Genomic DNA, 15,261 nt, shown 5'->3' on the forward strand with positions numbered 1-15,261 from the left:
CATCAGATGACACTCCTAGGACATTATGTTAGCCTCTATGGGCTAGGTGGGACGCTTGCGTCCCACCTACGTAACAGCCACTTGCAGCCTGTGGCGCGATTTTCAAAACCTTAAAAATCCTATTACTTCAATTTCTCAAACATATGACTATTTTACAGCTATTTAAAGACAAGACTCTCGTTAATCTAACCACACTGTCCGATTTCAAAAAGGCTTTACAACGAAAGCAAAACATTAGATTATGTCAGCAGAGTACCAAGCCAGAAATAATCAGACACCCATTTTTCAAGCCAGCATATAATGTCACCAAAACCCAGAAGACAGCTAAATGCAGCACTCACCTTTGATGATCTTCATCAGATGACAACCCTAGGACATTATGTTATACAATACATGCATGTTTTGTTCAATCAAGTTCATATTTATATCAAAAACCAGCTTTTTACATTAGCATGTGACTAGCATGTGACTAGCATTCCCACCGAACACTGCCGGTGAATTTACTAAATTACTCACGATAAACGTTCACAAAAAGCATAACAATTATTTTAAGAATTATAGATACAGAAGTCCTCTATGCACTCGATATGTCCGATTTTAAAATAGCTTTTCGGTGAAAGCACATTTTGCAATATTCTCAGTAGATAGCCCGGCATCACAGGGCTAGCTATTTAGACACCCAGCAAGTTTAGCACTCATCAAAGTCAGATTTACTATAAGAAAAATGTTATTACCTTTGCTGTCTTCGTCAGAATGCACTCCCAGGACTTCTACTTCAATAACAAATGTTGGTTTGGTTCAAAATAATCCATAGTTATATCCAAACAGCGGCGTTTTGTTCGTGCGTTCAAGACACTATCCGAAAGGGTAAATAAGGGTGACGAGCATGGCGCAATTCGTGACAAAAAAATTCTAAATATTCCATTACCGTACTTCGAAGCATGTCAACTGCTGTTTAAAATCAATTTTTATGCAATTTTTCTCATAAAAAAGCAATAATATTCCGACCGGGAATCTGCGTTTAGGTAAACAGACGAAAGAAAATAAAGCATTCGGTCGACTCGGGCACGCGCCTAAGCCCATAGTACTCTGATCGGCCACTTGCCAAAAGCGATAATGTGTTTCAGCCAGAGGCTGCCTCGATATCGTTCAGCTTTTTCCCGGGCTCTGAGAGCCTATGGGAGCCGTAGGAAGTGTCACGTTATTGCAAAGATCCTCAGTCTTCAATAAAAAGAGCCAAGATTAAACACAACTTGTCAGACAGGCCACTTCCTGCATGGAATCTTCTCAGGTTTTGTCCTGCCATATGAGTTCTGTTATACTCACAGACACCAAACAGTTTTAGAAACTTTAGGGTGTTTTCTATCCAAAGCCAATAATTATATGCATATTCTAGTTACTGGGCAGGAGTAGTAACCAGATTAAATCGGGTACGTTTTTTATCCGGCCGTGTCAATACTGCCCCCTAGCCCTAACAGGTTAACCTATACGGTCCAAATAATGATGATCCAAGCTTCTTTGAAAATATATATAAGAATTTATCAACTCTACAAGCAACACTAGACTCTATTATTATGGTGGGAGTTTTTAATACGGTCTTAAAAAAGTGTTGATAGGGGACAGAATGTGGTCAGATCACATAATTGGCATATATATTACTCTTACAGAATTTCCACATGGGCGAGGATATTGGAAATTTAATCAACTCCTACTAGATGATAAATTGTTTAGAACTAGGACATAGGTACAGCAGATCCCCTTATTGTATGTGACACTTTTAAGTGTGCCTTTAGATGCCATGCAATTCAGTACTCATCTATAAACAAAAGCAATTTAGATCAAAAGAGTCCATATTAATAAAGGAAATTGAAGGACTAACAGTACAGTTAGTTAGCAATAAAAACTGTACCATAGAGGCACAGAATAAGTTGGAGGAACTTATTCAAGAAAGATCCTGTCACGACTCCTGCCGAGGGTGACTCCTCTCCCTGTTCGGGTGGCGCTCGGTGGTCGTCGTTACCGGCCTACTAGCTGCCACCGATCCCTTTTTCCTTTTCTGTTGGTTTTGTCTTTATTGGTTTCACCTGTGTCTCATTAGTGTTTAGTTAGGTATTTAAGCCCGTTTCCCCACCTGTTCTGTGTGTGGGCTTATTTCTGTTGTTCACTGTGTTTCGTGTAGTGGTGCGTGTTTTTGGATCTTGTGTTTTTGGATTACACCCTGTTGTTGTTGTTTCTTGGGTGTATATTCTTTTGACAGTGCATTTCATTAAAGCCCAATAGCAAACACTCCTGTTTCCTGCGCCTGACTCCACACCCACTACAGTAAGCGTTACAGATCCAGTGTAATATATTATAAAAATAAAGCGAACTGGATGGAATATGCGGAAAAATGCACCAAATTGTTTTTCAATCTTCAATATAGAAATGCTACCAAAAAAATGTATTAAAACTTGTTACAAATAATGGAGTCACGCATGATTCACCAAATTATATTTTGAAAGAGGAAGTAAAGTACTTTAAGAATATGTTTTTGTTTAAGTCTCTTTCAACCCCTTACACTTCAGTGTTGTGATGCAAAAATCCTAGCAAAATGCTTGGCGCATAGAATTAAAGTATTGTTAGATATTATTCATCCTAATCAGACAGGTTTTTTAAATGGATGATACATTGGAGATAATATAAGACAAGTACGGGAAACAATAGAATACTATGAAATATCGGGGACACCAGGCCTGATTTTCATAGCTGATTTTGAAAAGGCCTTTGATAAAGTATGACTGGAGTTTATATATAAATGCCTAGAATATTTTAATTTTGGGGAATCTCTTATAAAATGGGTTAAAATTATGTGTAGTAACCCTAGGTGTAAAATGGTAAATGGCTACATCTCAGAAAGTTTTAAACTAGCTAGAGGAGTAAAACAAGGTTGTCCTCTATCGGCATATCTATTTATTATTGCCATCGAAATGTTAGCTGTCAAAATTAGATCCAACAATAATATTAAGGGATTAGAAATCCGTGGCTTAAAAACTAAGGTGTCATTGTACGCTGATGATTCATGTTTTCTTTTAAAACCACAATTTGAATCTCTCCACAGCCTCATAGAGGATCTAGATATTTTTGCAATCCTTTCTGGATTAAAACCAAATTATGATAAGAATTATGATATTACGTATTGAATCACAAAAAAATGCACATTTTACATTACAATGTAGTTTACTAATTAAATGGTCTGAAGGAGATGTGGACATAATTGGTATACAAATCCCAAAAGAAAAAAATGATCTCACTCCAATACATTTTTATAGAAAGTTAGAAAAAATTGATTAAATCTTGCTACCATGGAAAGTAAAATACCTGTCTATTTGTGGAAAAATCACCCTGATTAACTCTTTAGTCATATCACAGTTTAACTATTTGTTTATGGTTTTGCCTACACATAGTGACCTGCTTTTTAAATTATATGAACAAACATTCAATTTTATTTGGAACGGCAAGCCAGACAAAATTAAAAGGGCCTATTTATATAAAGAATATGAATTTGGAGGGCAGAAATTATTAAATATTAAAGCATTAGACCTCTCACTAAAGCCATCAGTCATACCAAAGTTATACTTAAATCCAAACTGGTTCTCTAGTAAATTGTTAAGAATGTCTCATCCTATGTTCAAGAAGGGCCTTTTTCCCTTTATTCAGATTACATCTGCTCGCTTTCGGTTGTTTGAAAAGGAAATAATCTCCAAAATAATGTTATTTTTTAAACAAGCCTTAGAAAGTTGGTTGCAATTTCAGTTTAATCCACCTGAAAAGACAGAACAAATAATACATCAAATATTGTGGTTAAACTTAAATATACTAATTGATAAAAAAACGTATTTTTCGAAGAAATGTTAAAAAATGTATACTTTTAGTGAATGATATCATAAATAGGACTGGTAGAGTTATGTAACACATACAGCTAACACAGACATATGGAAATGTCTGCTCTACCCAAAATTACAACCAATTAATTGCAGCATTACCACAAAAATGGAAGAGGCAAGTAGAAGGGCAAAAAAGTAAGGAACTTGTATGTCGGCCCTGTATTAAAGAACATAAATGGTTAAATAAAAGTGTCATAAATAAAAACATATACCAATTTCATTTAAGGACTAAAATACTGACAGCTGTGCCATATAAATCCCAAAATAGTTGGGAAGGTTTATGGTTTATGAATTGATACACAAAAACAACGCCGGATTCAAAACTTCGAATTTTTCAAATTAAATTATTATACAAAATTCTTGCAACCAATAGAATGTTATATATATGGGGGAATACAATCTTTCCAGCTCTGCAGATTCTGCTGTGAGGAGGCAGAGTCAATAGATCATTTATTTTGGTATTGTCCATATGTAGCTCGTTTTTGGTCACAGGTCCAGGAATGGCTGAAGAATTGCAACATTTGCCTAGAACCAACGCTGGAGATAGCAATACTGGGTGATTTGAAAAGCCGTAGTCAATCAATCAATTAATATAATAATTATTTTAGCAAAAATGTTTATTTTTAATTTACAATCTGTAGAAGCTATGAGAATAGAAAGGTTCAATACTTTTGTGAAGTTGAAAAATGCACAGTTGAAAAATATGTGGCAAATAGAAATCCAAAATGGAGGATGTTGAGAAATAGATGGGAGGGGTTGAATGGAGATGAAGGGTGGGACCTATAAGATAACCAATGTAAAACATATGGGGTCTGTAAAATGTATGTAGGTTCAGAACTTTTGTGAAATAGCACAGTTACACATAGAAATCAAACTGGATGGACATCACAAATAGAGGAAGGACTAAAAACAAACAAAATATAACTATTGTAAAATAGATTGTGTCTGTAAAATGTGTATAAGGCATATAAACTGAAGGTAGAAGCCTAAGTGTTAATTGGTTTACTCCAATGGGGGAAGGGTGGTAGGGTTTTCGGGGAATAATAAAGGTATATTCTAAAAAAGTGTGTAGGTATATATTTGTAAATGTATGCATGCATATGGATATTTACATTTACCCCAAAAATATATGGGGGATTGGAAATGATGCAGACAATTACATTGAAGGAAGCAACATTATTTCCTCAATATTATTAAGCTGATCCACCCCTTAAAATTATTATTTTTTTAAATAAAACACCAATTGCTTTGTGCATATGTGACCCGTTTCAGGAGTGTCACAGGTCACTACTTCACAGGAGAGCCGTTTGAATGTAAACTTTTTTTAAATCGAAATTCGTTTTTGACAGAAATGCCTTCTCGAACATGTGCACTTTCATGTGCCTTAACAAACTTGTATGCCATCTGTAAATACGAATAAAATTGTTAAATTATGAGCCTAGTTGGTTTAGCCACATAAAAAGACACTAACCTTCCTGCTAGCCATGATTGTCTGAGATAATGAGTGCGCTGGACATGGCGAGAGATGAGTTTGGATTGTCTGCCATATAGCACGCTTCTGTCTATTTGAGCTGGTCAGTCTTTCTAGGTAATCCTGTCTTACTCTGCTTTTAAAAATATATATCATGTATTAGCACTGTGTAAGTGTTGCTCTCCACTTTCTGGAGGACCGTGTCTTGAAATCAGTGGAATTCTAGTATGATAGCTAAGGAGATGGAGAAAACACCTGTCTCCGGAATACAATTTCAAACTAAGGGCAACCATGGCATCCGACAGGAGATGCGTCCATCCTTGAATGATGTATATGGGTAAAATAGTCTAGTTGGCTACATTTTCAGATATTACACGTTTCTAATTTTGACAGAAAGAGCCATTTGCTTGGTTTGCTACCTGCAGATTCAAGTAGGGTAGTAACGTCATGAGTTGGGATTATGGTTCATTGTTTACCTAGCTAGCTAACGTTAGCTGGCTGGCTCGCTAGCTAACATTACGTGTATGATCTTATTATTCGTATCTCAGAGCTATTTATTTGGCTAGCTATAGCCTAATGTTAGCTACCTAACATTGAACCTGGATGGTGAGCTACCTGCAGATTCATACAGGGTAGTAACATCATGAGTTGGGATTATGGTTTACATAGCTAGCTAGCTAGCTACATGTCTTAACAAAAAACTCACCTATGTAAGTAACCATTTCGGGTGTGTTTGTCAATTTAGTCTGGCACACTCTCGTCTGAGTGTGCCAGAGCGCAGAATAACTAATGAATTTACAAAAGCTCAACACCCATTGAATATGGCCGGTGTCAGTAAACTGTTGCCAGCAGCACAGTTACAGTCACCAACGCACTGAATAACATGAAAATAGCTCTGCTAGGGCAAGTAAAATGGTCAAAGTGGCAAGCTAGCCAATGTTAGCCATTTAACTTGCGTGCTTGACTGCCATTGTCAGAACGTTTGGATCAACCCAACTCATAGGCCAGAGTGTCTGGTGTGTGCTCTGAACGCTCCGAGAGCGACACGTTTTGAATTTACAATCGGACAATCTGACAGCACAGTTGCAGTCACCAATGCTCTGGATAACATAACAGCCTAACCAACTCTGCTAGGGCGAGTAATGTTCAGTGAGCTGTTCTGTCATTTCTTTCTGGAAGTAGCTAGCAAGTTAGCTTGGGTGCTTGACTTCTGTTTTTTAGTACAGAACGCTCCAACCAACCCTTAATGAGATGGGTGGGGCTAAAGCTGAAGAGGGTGTGAATGATGCTGAATGACTGTAGGCAAAGGAGACCTCTCCAGTAGTAGTACCAAAAGATTCAAAGGCCATTTTCTCAAGTGAGTTTATAAGTTTATCAACATTCTAAGCAAACTTTTCCATTGTCCTCAATTGTAGTGTATGATATACCATTTTGTAGCTCTGAGTCTCTACTTTTATCCAGTGTCAAAAACACAATTTCAAATCTTGCTACATATGACCGATTTTGAGCCAGTTGCAAGAACCTGTTACTTGAATTTTAAACATCAGACATTTAAAATCTCTGTCTTCAACCTTCCCAATATATTTCATTGCAGTAATTTTACAGGCTCAAATTATGGTAAGTTTAGACTGAGAATAGTATCTAGTTATGGTAAGGGGTGAAATAAGTATAGCCATTCATAACTGTAACAGCTTAGCAGATTACAAGACAATACAATTGGTCTTTACATGACTAAAAGAGCAGGAATAATATCTACTGTTTACAGGAAACTCAGTCAACATTTGTATTTGTTATGGATCCCCATTAGTGGCTGCCAAGGCAGCAGCTACTCTAAAATCAAATCAAATCAAATCAAATGTATTTGTCACATACACATGGTTAGCAGGTGTTAAAGTGTAGCGAAATGCTTGTGCTTTTAGTTCCGACCATGCAGTAATATCTAACAAGTAATATAACCTAACAATTCCACAACAACTACCTTGTACACACAAGTGTAAAGGAATGAATACGAATATGTACATAAAAATATATAAATGAGTGATGGCCAAACGGCATAGGCAAGAATGCAGTAGATGGTATGGAGTACAGTATATACATACGAGATGAGTAATGTAGGGTATGAAAACATATAAAGCGGCATTGTTTAAGGTGGCTAGTGATACATTACATCAGGATGGCAAGATGCAGTAGATAGTATAGAGTACAGTATATGCATATGAGATGAGTAATGTAGGTTATGAAAACATTATATAAAGTGGCATTGTTTAAAGTGGCTAGTGATACATCTAATTACATCAAGATGGCAAGATGCAGTAGATGGTATAGCGTACAGTATATACATATGAGATGAATAATGTAGGTTATGTAAACATTATATAATATAAACAATATCAAGTGGCAAGTGATAAATTGATTACATCAATTTTCCCATTATTAAAGTGGCTTGAGTTGAGTCAGCAGCCACTCAATGTTAATGATGGCTTTCTAACAGTCTGATGGCCTTGAGATAGAAGCTGTTTTTCAGTCTCTCGGTCACAGCTTTGATGCACCTGTACTGACCTCGCCTTCTGGATGTTAGCGGGGTGAACAGGCAGTGGCTCGGGTGGTTGCTGTCCTTGATGATCCTTTTGGCCTTCCTGTGACATCGGGTGGTGTAGGTGTCCTGGAGGGCAGGTAGTTTGCCCCCGGTGATGCGTTGTGCTGACCTCACTACGTGCTGGAGAGCCTTCCGGTTATGGGCGGAGCAGCTGCCGTACCAGGCGGTGATACAGCCCGACAGGATGCTCCCGATTGTACATCTGTAAAAGTTTGTGAGTGTTTTTGGTGACAATACGAATTTCTTCAGCCTCCTGAGGTTGAAAAGGCGCTGCTGCGCCTTCTTCACCACGCTGTCCGTGTGGGTGGACCATTTCAGTTTGTCCGTGATGTGTACGCCGAAGAACTTGAAAGTCTCCACCCTCTCCACTACTGTCCCGTCAATGTAGATAGGGGGTTGCTCCCTCTGCTGTTTCCTGAAGTCCACGATCATCTCTTTTGTTTTGTTGACATTGAGTGTGAGGTTATTTTCCTGACACCACACTCCAAGGGCCCTCACCTCCTCCCTGTAGGCCGTCTCGTCATTGTTGGTAATCAAGCCAACCACTGTAGTGTCATCTGCAAACTTGATGATTGAGTTGGAGGCGTGCATGGCCACGCAGTCGTGGGTGAACAGGGAGTACAGGAGAGGGCTGAGAACGCACCCTTGTGGGGACCCAGTGTTGAGGATCAGCGGGGTGAAGATGTTGTTACCTACCCTCACCACCTGGGGGCGGCCTGTCAGGAAGTCCAGGACCTAGTTGCACAGGGCGGGGTCAAGACCCAGGGTCTGGAGCTTAATGACTAGTTTGAAGGGTACTATGGTGTTAAATGCTGAGCTGTAATCAATGAACAGCATTCTTACATAGGTATTCCTCTTGTCCAGATGGGTTAGGGCAGTGTGCAGTGTGATGGCGATTGCGTCGTCTGTGGACCTATTGGGTCGGTAAGCAAATTAGAGTGGGTCTAGGGTGGAGGTGATATGGTCCTTGACTAGTTTCTCAGAGCACTTCATGATGACGGAAGTGAGTGCTACAGGGCGATAGTCGTTTAGCTCAGTTACCTTAGCTTTCTTGGGAACAGGAACAATGGTGGGGACAGCAGATTGGGATAAGGTTTGATTGTGCATGCTCTGAGGATGTGGCCGGGGATGCCGTCTGGGCCTACAGCCTTGCGAGGGTTAAAAAGTTGTTTAGTCTGTCTGGGAGCAAGGTATCGTGATCCGCGACGGGGCTGGTTTTCCTTTTGTAGTCCGTGATTGACTGTAGACCCTGCCACATACCTCTTGTGTTTGTGCCGTTGAATTGCGACTCCACTTTGTCTCTGTACTGATGCTTAGCTTGTTTGATTGCCTTGCGGAGGGAATAGCTACACTGTTTGTATTCGGACATGTTTCCGGTCACTTTGCCCTGATTAAAAGCAGTGGTTCGCGTGTTCAGTTTTGCGCGAATGCTGCCATCAATCCACGGTTTCTGGTTGGGGAATGTTTTAATAGACGCTGTGGGTACAACATCACCGATGCACTTGTTAATGAACTTGCACACATATTCGTCAATGTTGTTGTTCGCCGCAATGCGGAACATATCCCAGTCCATGTGAACGAAGCAGTCTTGAAGCGTGGGATCCGATTGGTCGGACCAGCGTTGAACAGACCTGAGGGCTGGAGCTTCCTGTTTTAGCTTCTGTCTATAGGCTGGGAGCAACAAAATGGAGTCGTGGTCAGCTTTTCCGAAGGGAGGGCGGGGAAGGGCCTTATATGCGTCACAGAAGTTAGAATAACAGCGGCCTAGGGTTTTGCCAGCCCTGGTAGCACAATCGATATGCTGATAGAATTTGGGGAGCCTTGTTTTCAGATTAGCCTTGTTAACCCTTTCACACGTGAGTTCCAAATATCTCTAACGGTCGCCTCAGCGTGAGTTTTTTTATGCACGTGATGTTCGAACGTTCTCTCCATTCCAGGATGTGATTGTTACATAAAAAACAACACTGAATGGCTCAGAGTGGGAGTGAGAGGTTACCGTGATTGACTGCCTGCACGCGCCATTTGTATCAATAAATCACTATCAGAAAATGTTTTGTGTGGTATTATTGATATATTTAGTATTTTATTGACGTTTTTCAATTACCCGTGATAAATCATGCATTCCGATTTTTGCAGAAATTGTAATGGGCGCATAGTATGTGTGTAAAATAATGTTTTGAAGGTTGTACTCATTATGATGAGCTAAGCTAATTCCAGCTATGTGTATGGAGCCATGTTTGTTGACATACAATGCATTCTGGGTTTCACGTAATCATCCGTTTGACCAAAGATGTTATAACAAAATGAGGTGAGTAAGAGTTCACTCATTTTTTGAGGACTTCTGCAAATGAATTGTGGGATGTGAACGACAGTAGATGACACACCCCTTCAACATGCATACTGTAAACAGACCAAACTCATCTTGTCTTCTCTTATTATCTTCGGTTTCTGTGAGGAAAAAATGCATGGCAGCGCACTTAAACTAATCGACGGATTACTTTCAATTTCTAGAAAGTGTTTTACCTAATTATTTCGATCAATGGTGAGCTCACTCGTGATGTGATTAATTATACATAGTAATTGCTATTAGCTAATTCATGGTATAGTTTACGTCAGCCGAGAGTTAGAAAATATGACCGCTTGTGTTGCGTCAATCTTTCCTCAGTTAGCGCTAGGACAAATGTAGCCTACATTTTTCCAGTTAGGATGATTGTGTTATGCTATAGATACTTCTGTAAATATCTGAACATTGCATCCAAAAATAAACTGCACACATTCTGGACATAACTTTGTAAGGACTGTTTGTGTAAATAATTTCTGAAAAAAGTGTTCTAATCACACAGGGTGTGATCGTACGCTTCAGGGACCACTGTAGAACGATCACACCACATGTGATGGTACGTGTGAAAGGGTTAAAATCCCCGGCTACAATAAATGCAGCCTCAGGATTTGTGGTTTCCAGTTTATATAAAGTCCAATGAAGTTATTTCAGGTCCGTCGATGTGTCTGCATGGGGGGGATATAGACGACTGTGATTATGATCGAAGAGAATTCTCTTGGTAGATAATGCGGTCGGCATTTGATTGTGAGGAATTCTAAGTCAGGTGAACAAAAGGACTTGAGTTCCTGTATGTTGTTATGATCATACCACGTCTCGTTAATCATAAGGCATACACCACCACCCTTCTTCTTACCAGAGAGATGCTTGTTTCTGTCGGCGCGATGCGTGAAGAAACCAGGTGGCTGTACCGACTCAGATAGCGTGTCTCGAGTGAGCCATGTTTCCGTGGAACAAAGAATGTTACAGTCTCGGATGTCTCTCTGGAATGCTAACCTAGCTTGGATTTTGTCTAACTTGTTGTCAAGAGACTGGATATTGGCGAGTAGTATGCTCGGGAGCGGTGCGCGATGAGCCCGTCTACGGAACCTGACCAGAAGACCGCTCCGTCTGCCCCTTCTTCTACGAAGTCGTTGTTTTGGTGGGGTACGGCAAAATGAAGGCAGTTATACAAAACATTACCATATATTCATAATAGATTTCAAAGCACACTAAGTGTGTGCCCTCAGGCCCCTACCCCACTACCATATATCTTCAACACAAAATCTATGTGTACATGTAGAGCGTATGTTATCGTTTGTGTATGCTTGTGTCTGTGCCTATGGTTGTGTTGCTTCACAGTCCCCGCTGTTCCATAAGGTGTATTTTTTTCTTTAAAAAAAAATCTGATTCTAATGCTTGCATCAGTTGATGTGGAATAGAGTTCTGTAGTCATGGCTTTATGTAGTACTTTGCACCTTCCATGGTCTGTTCTGGACTGTGAAGAGACCTCTGGTGGCATGTCTTGTGGGGTATGCATGGGTGTCTGAGCTGTGTGCTAGTCGTTTAAACAGACAGCTCTGTGCTTTCAACATGTCAATACATCTCACAAATACAAGTAGTGATGAAGTCAATCTCTCCTCCACTTTGAGATTGACATGCATATCATATTATTAATGTTTTCTCTGTGTACATCCAAGGGCCAGCCGTGCTGCCCTGTTCTGAGCTAATTGTAATATTCCTAAGTCCCTCTTTGTGGTACCTGACCACACGACTGAACAGTAGTCCAGTTGGGAAGAAATTTGAGCCTGTAGTACCTGCCTTGGTTATAATGCTGTTAAGATGGTTGAGCAGCGCTTTATTATGGACAGGCTTCTGCCCATCTTAGCTACTGTTGTATCAATATGTTTTGACCATGACAGTTTACAATCCAGTGTTACTCCAGGCAGTTTAGTCACCTCAACTTTCTCAATTTCCATATTATTTATTACAAGATGTAGTTGAGGTTTAGGGTTAAATGAATGCTTTTTGCCAACTTCAATGCTTTTAATTTTTGAAATATTTAGGACTTACTTATTCCTTACCACCCATTCTTATTTTTCTTAAGGGCTTGTAAGTAAGCATAAGGTCTACACCTGTTGCATTTGGCGCATGTGAGAAATACAAATTGAATCTAACTGTCATTTCAGTCGCTGTAGTAGCTGACGTGTATAGTGTTGAGTCATCCGCATACATAGACACTCTGGCTTTACTTAACCCTTGTGTGGTGTTCATGTTTTTGTTATTCACCCAATGTTTGCTGGTCTGATGGACCCACAACAATATTGGGTTTTTAAAACAATACTGTTATAACAATTTACGTAAAAATACTTAACAATTAGATGTTGACATATCAATTACAAGCAATATAGACAGCATACATGGTTAATATTTGCCATTTACCTCTGCTAGATCACATTTATCAATAAAAGCACCATTTGTTGTATTTTTGTAAACAAATCAATTATAATAAAGACATGGTTGGAATAAATCCAGTTTATTTTGAACAAATATAAATGAAACAAGGTTTTCATCACTATTGATGTTTATTGCTTTGACCTGAACAAATTGGAAGGACATATTTTTCTTACAGTATTTTATGGAAATGATAAATGAGCCTCATTGAACACAAATTAAAACCAGTCTACACCACATGAGGGACAGAGTTTTACTGTGTGTGTGTGTTGAAAATGTATTTCTTGCACTTGATGCATGTGTACTGTGTCTTCCTGTCCTTCTTGGGTCCACACACATCGCAACGCTTCTTCTTGTTGTTACCGGCTGCAATCTAGAATGATGAAAACACTTACAGTAGTTCAGTAATTTTACTAACATCTCACTCACATATATAGTTACAGCAGGCCAAGGTAGGAGAGTCAGACACACACATGCAACAACATCACTCACACTTACTTCCAGTATTGGAATTGTTGTTTCTGTGGGTTGGGCGGATGGGGCACCATCATCCTCCTCCTGAATCCTCCTCAAGATGGCTGCAGAAGCTGGGGTCCTTGGGATATGTTGCCTCCTCTGGATTTGAGGTCTTACCATTGCCTTGCCCAGCTCCTCGAGAAAGTTGTCTCCTCTGGAGCTTCCCTCTGTTCCAGTCTGTGTTCAACGCCATCCAGATGACAAATGTGTTGTACGCCAAGATGTCCAAGAATATCACAAGTGGTCAGCGTAGGGTTCCTCTTTTTCAGCTGTAGCCAGTCACCAGCTTATCTAAATTTTCCACCCCTCTTTTTGTGGCATTGTAATCCTCTATGATTTCTCTGTTTTTGATGTTCCTCACCACATATTCTCCCATCCCTATCCAGTGTACTCATGAGTACCACATTTTTGCCTTTCTTTGGCAGGTAGGACACTAGAGAAGTGTTTGCCGTGAACACAAACTTAGAGGAATTGATAGGCCTGTTCCGCGTATTCAACAGCTGAGGTGGGAGCTCTGGCTTGTTTTTCATACTGTTCCTACCATTGTCAGCTTCTTCTTCAGGAGCTCCTGTCCCAGTTATCGCATGTGATGTTGTGGCCATGGAGTGCCTGTGTCACGTCCAGGACAACCCGCATCCCTTGGTTCTTCTCAGGGGCTCCTCCATCTGGCTTCCCCATATACAGAGTTCCTTTGTCCAGTCTGTGTTCTTTTGTCGATCTTAATCGTTTCTTTTTATTGGCCAGTCTGAGATATGGCTTTTTCTTTGAAACTCTGCCTAGAAGGCCAGCATCACAGAGTAGCCTCTTCACTGTTGACGTTGAGGCTGGTGTTTTGCGGGTACTCTTTAATGAAGCTGCCAGTTGAGGACTTGTGAGGCATCTATTTCTCAAACTGGACACTAACGCACTTGTCCTCTTCATCAGTTGTGCACCGGAGCCTTCCAATCCTCTTTCTATTCTGGTTAGGGCCAGTTTGCACTGTTCTGTGAAGTATAGTGTTGTACGAGATCTTCAGTTTCTTGGCAATTTCTCGCATGGAATAGCCTTCATTTCTCAGAACAAGAATAGATTGATGAGTTTCAGAAAAATGTTCTTTGTTTCTGGGCATTTGAACCTGTAATCTAACCCACAAATGCTGATGCTCAACTAGTCTAAAGAAGGCCAGTTTTATTGCTTATTTAATCAGCACAACAGTTTTCAGCTGTGCTAACATAATTGCAAAAAGATTGTCTAATGATCAATTAGCCTTTTAAAATGAAAAAATTGGATTAGCTGACACAACGTGCCATTGGAACACAGGAGTGATGGATGCTGATAATGGGCCTCTGCAAGCCTATGTAGACATACATAAAAAATCTGCTGTTTCCAGCTACAATAGTCAATAACAATGTCTACCTGATCAATTTTGTTATTTTAATGGACAAATAATGTGCTTTTCTTTCAAAAACAAGGACATTTCTAAGTTACCCAAACTTTTGAACGGTAGTGTATATGTATGTCATAAAATAAGTCGTACTCATCCTTGAAAATGTCGTACTGGAGAGAAGAGGACCAAAACGCAGCAGGTATGGGCAGGCTCATCTTGATGTTTATTTATTTTCAAAATGAATGCCAAAATAACAAACCACGAGAATGAACGAACAACCAACAGTCTGGCAAAGCATAGGCTCAACACAGAACAATTCCCCACAACCCCAAAGACAAACACACACACCTATATAGGACTTCCAATCAAAGGCAACTATACACACCTGCCTTCAATTGGAAGTCCCAATCATCAACCCAACATTTAACAAACACAAACATGCCACGTCCTGACCAAAACTAAAACACTAGCTCCATCTGCTGGTCAGGACGTGACAATGTAGCAAAAAAGCTGTAGAAAAACTAGGATATTTGTCCTCCTCCAAAGAGGGTGGTGGAGGGGTTAACCTCTCTAGGGTAGGTGGCACCAAATCGTCCCACCTACGTAACAGCCAGTGTA

Source organism: Salmo salar, chromosome 14 (genome assembly GCF_965601325.2).
Source record: "Salmo salar chromosome 14, fSalSal1, whole genome shotgun sequence".
Classification (NCBI taxonomy): Eukaryota; Metazoa; Chordata; class Actinopteri; order Salmoniformes; family Salmonidae; genus Salmo; species Salmo salar.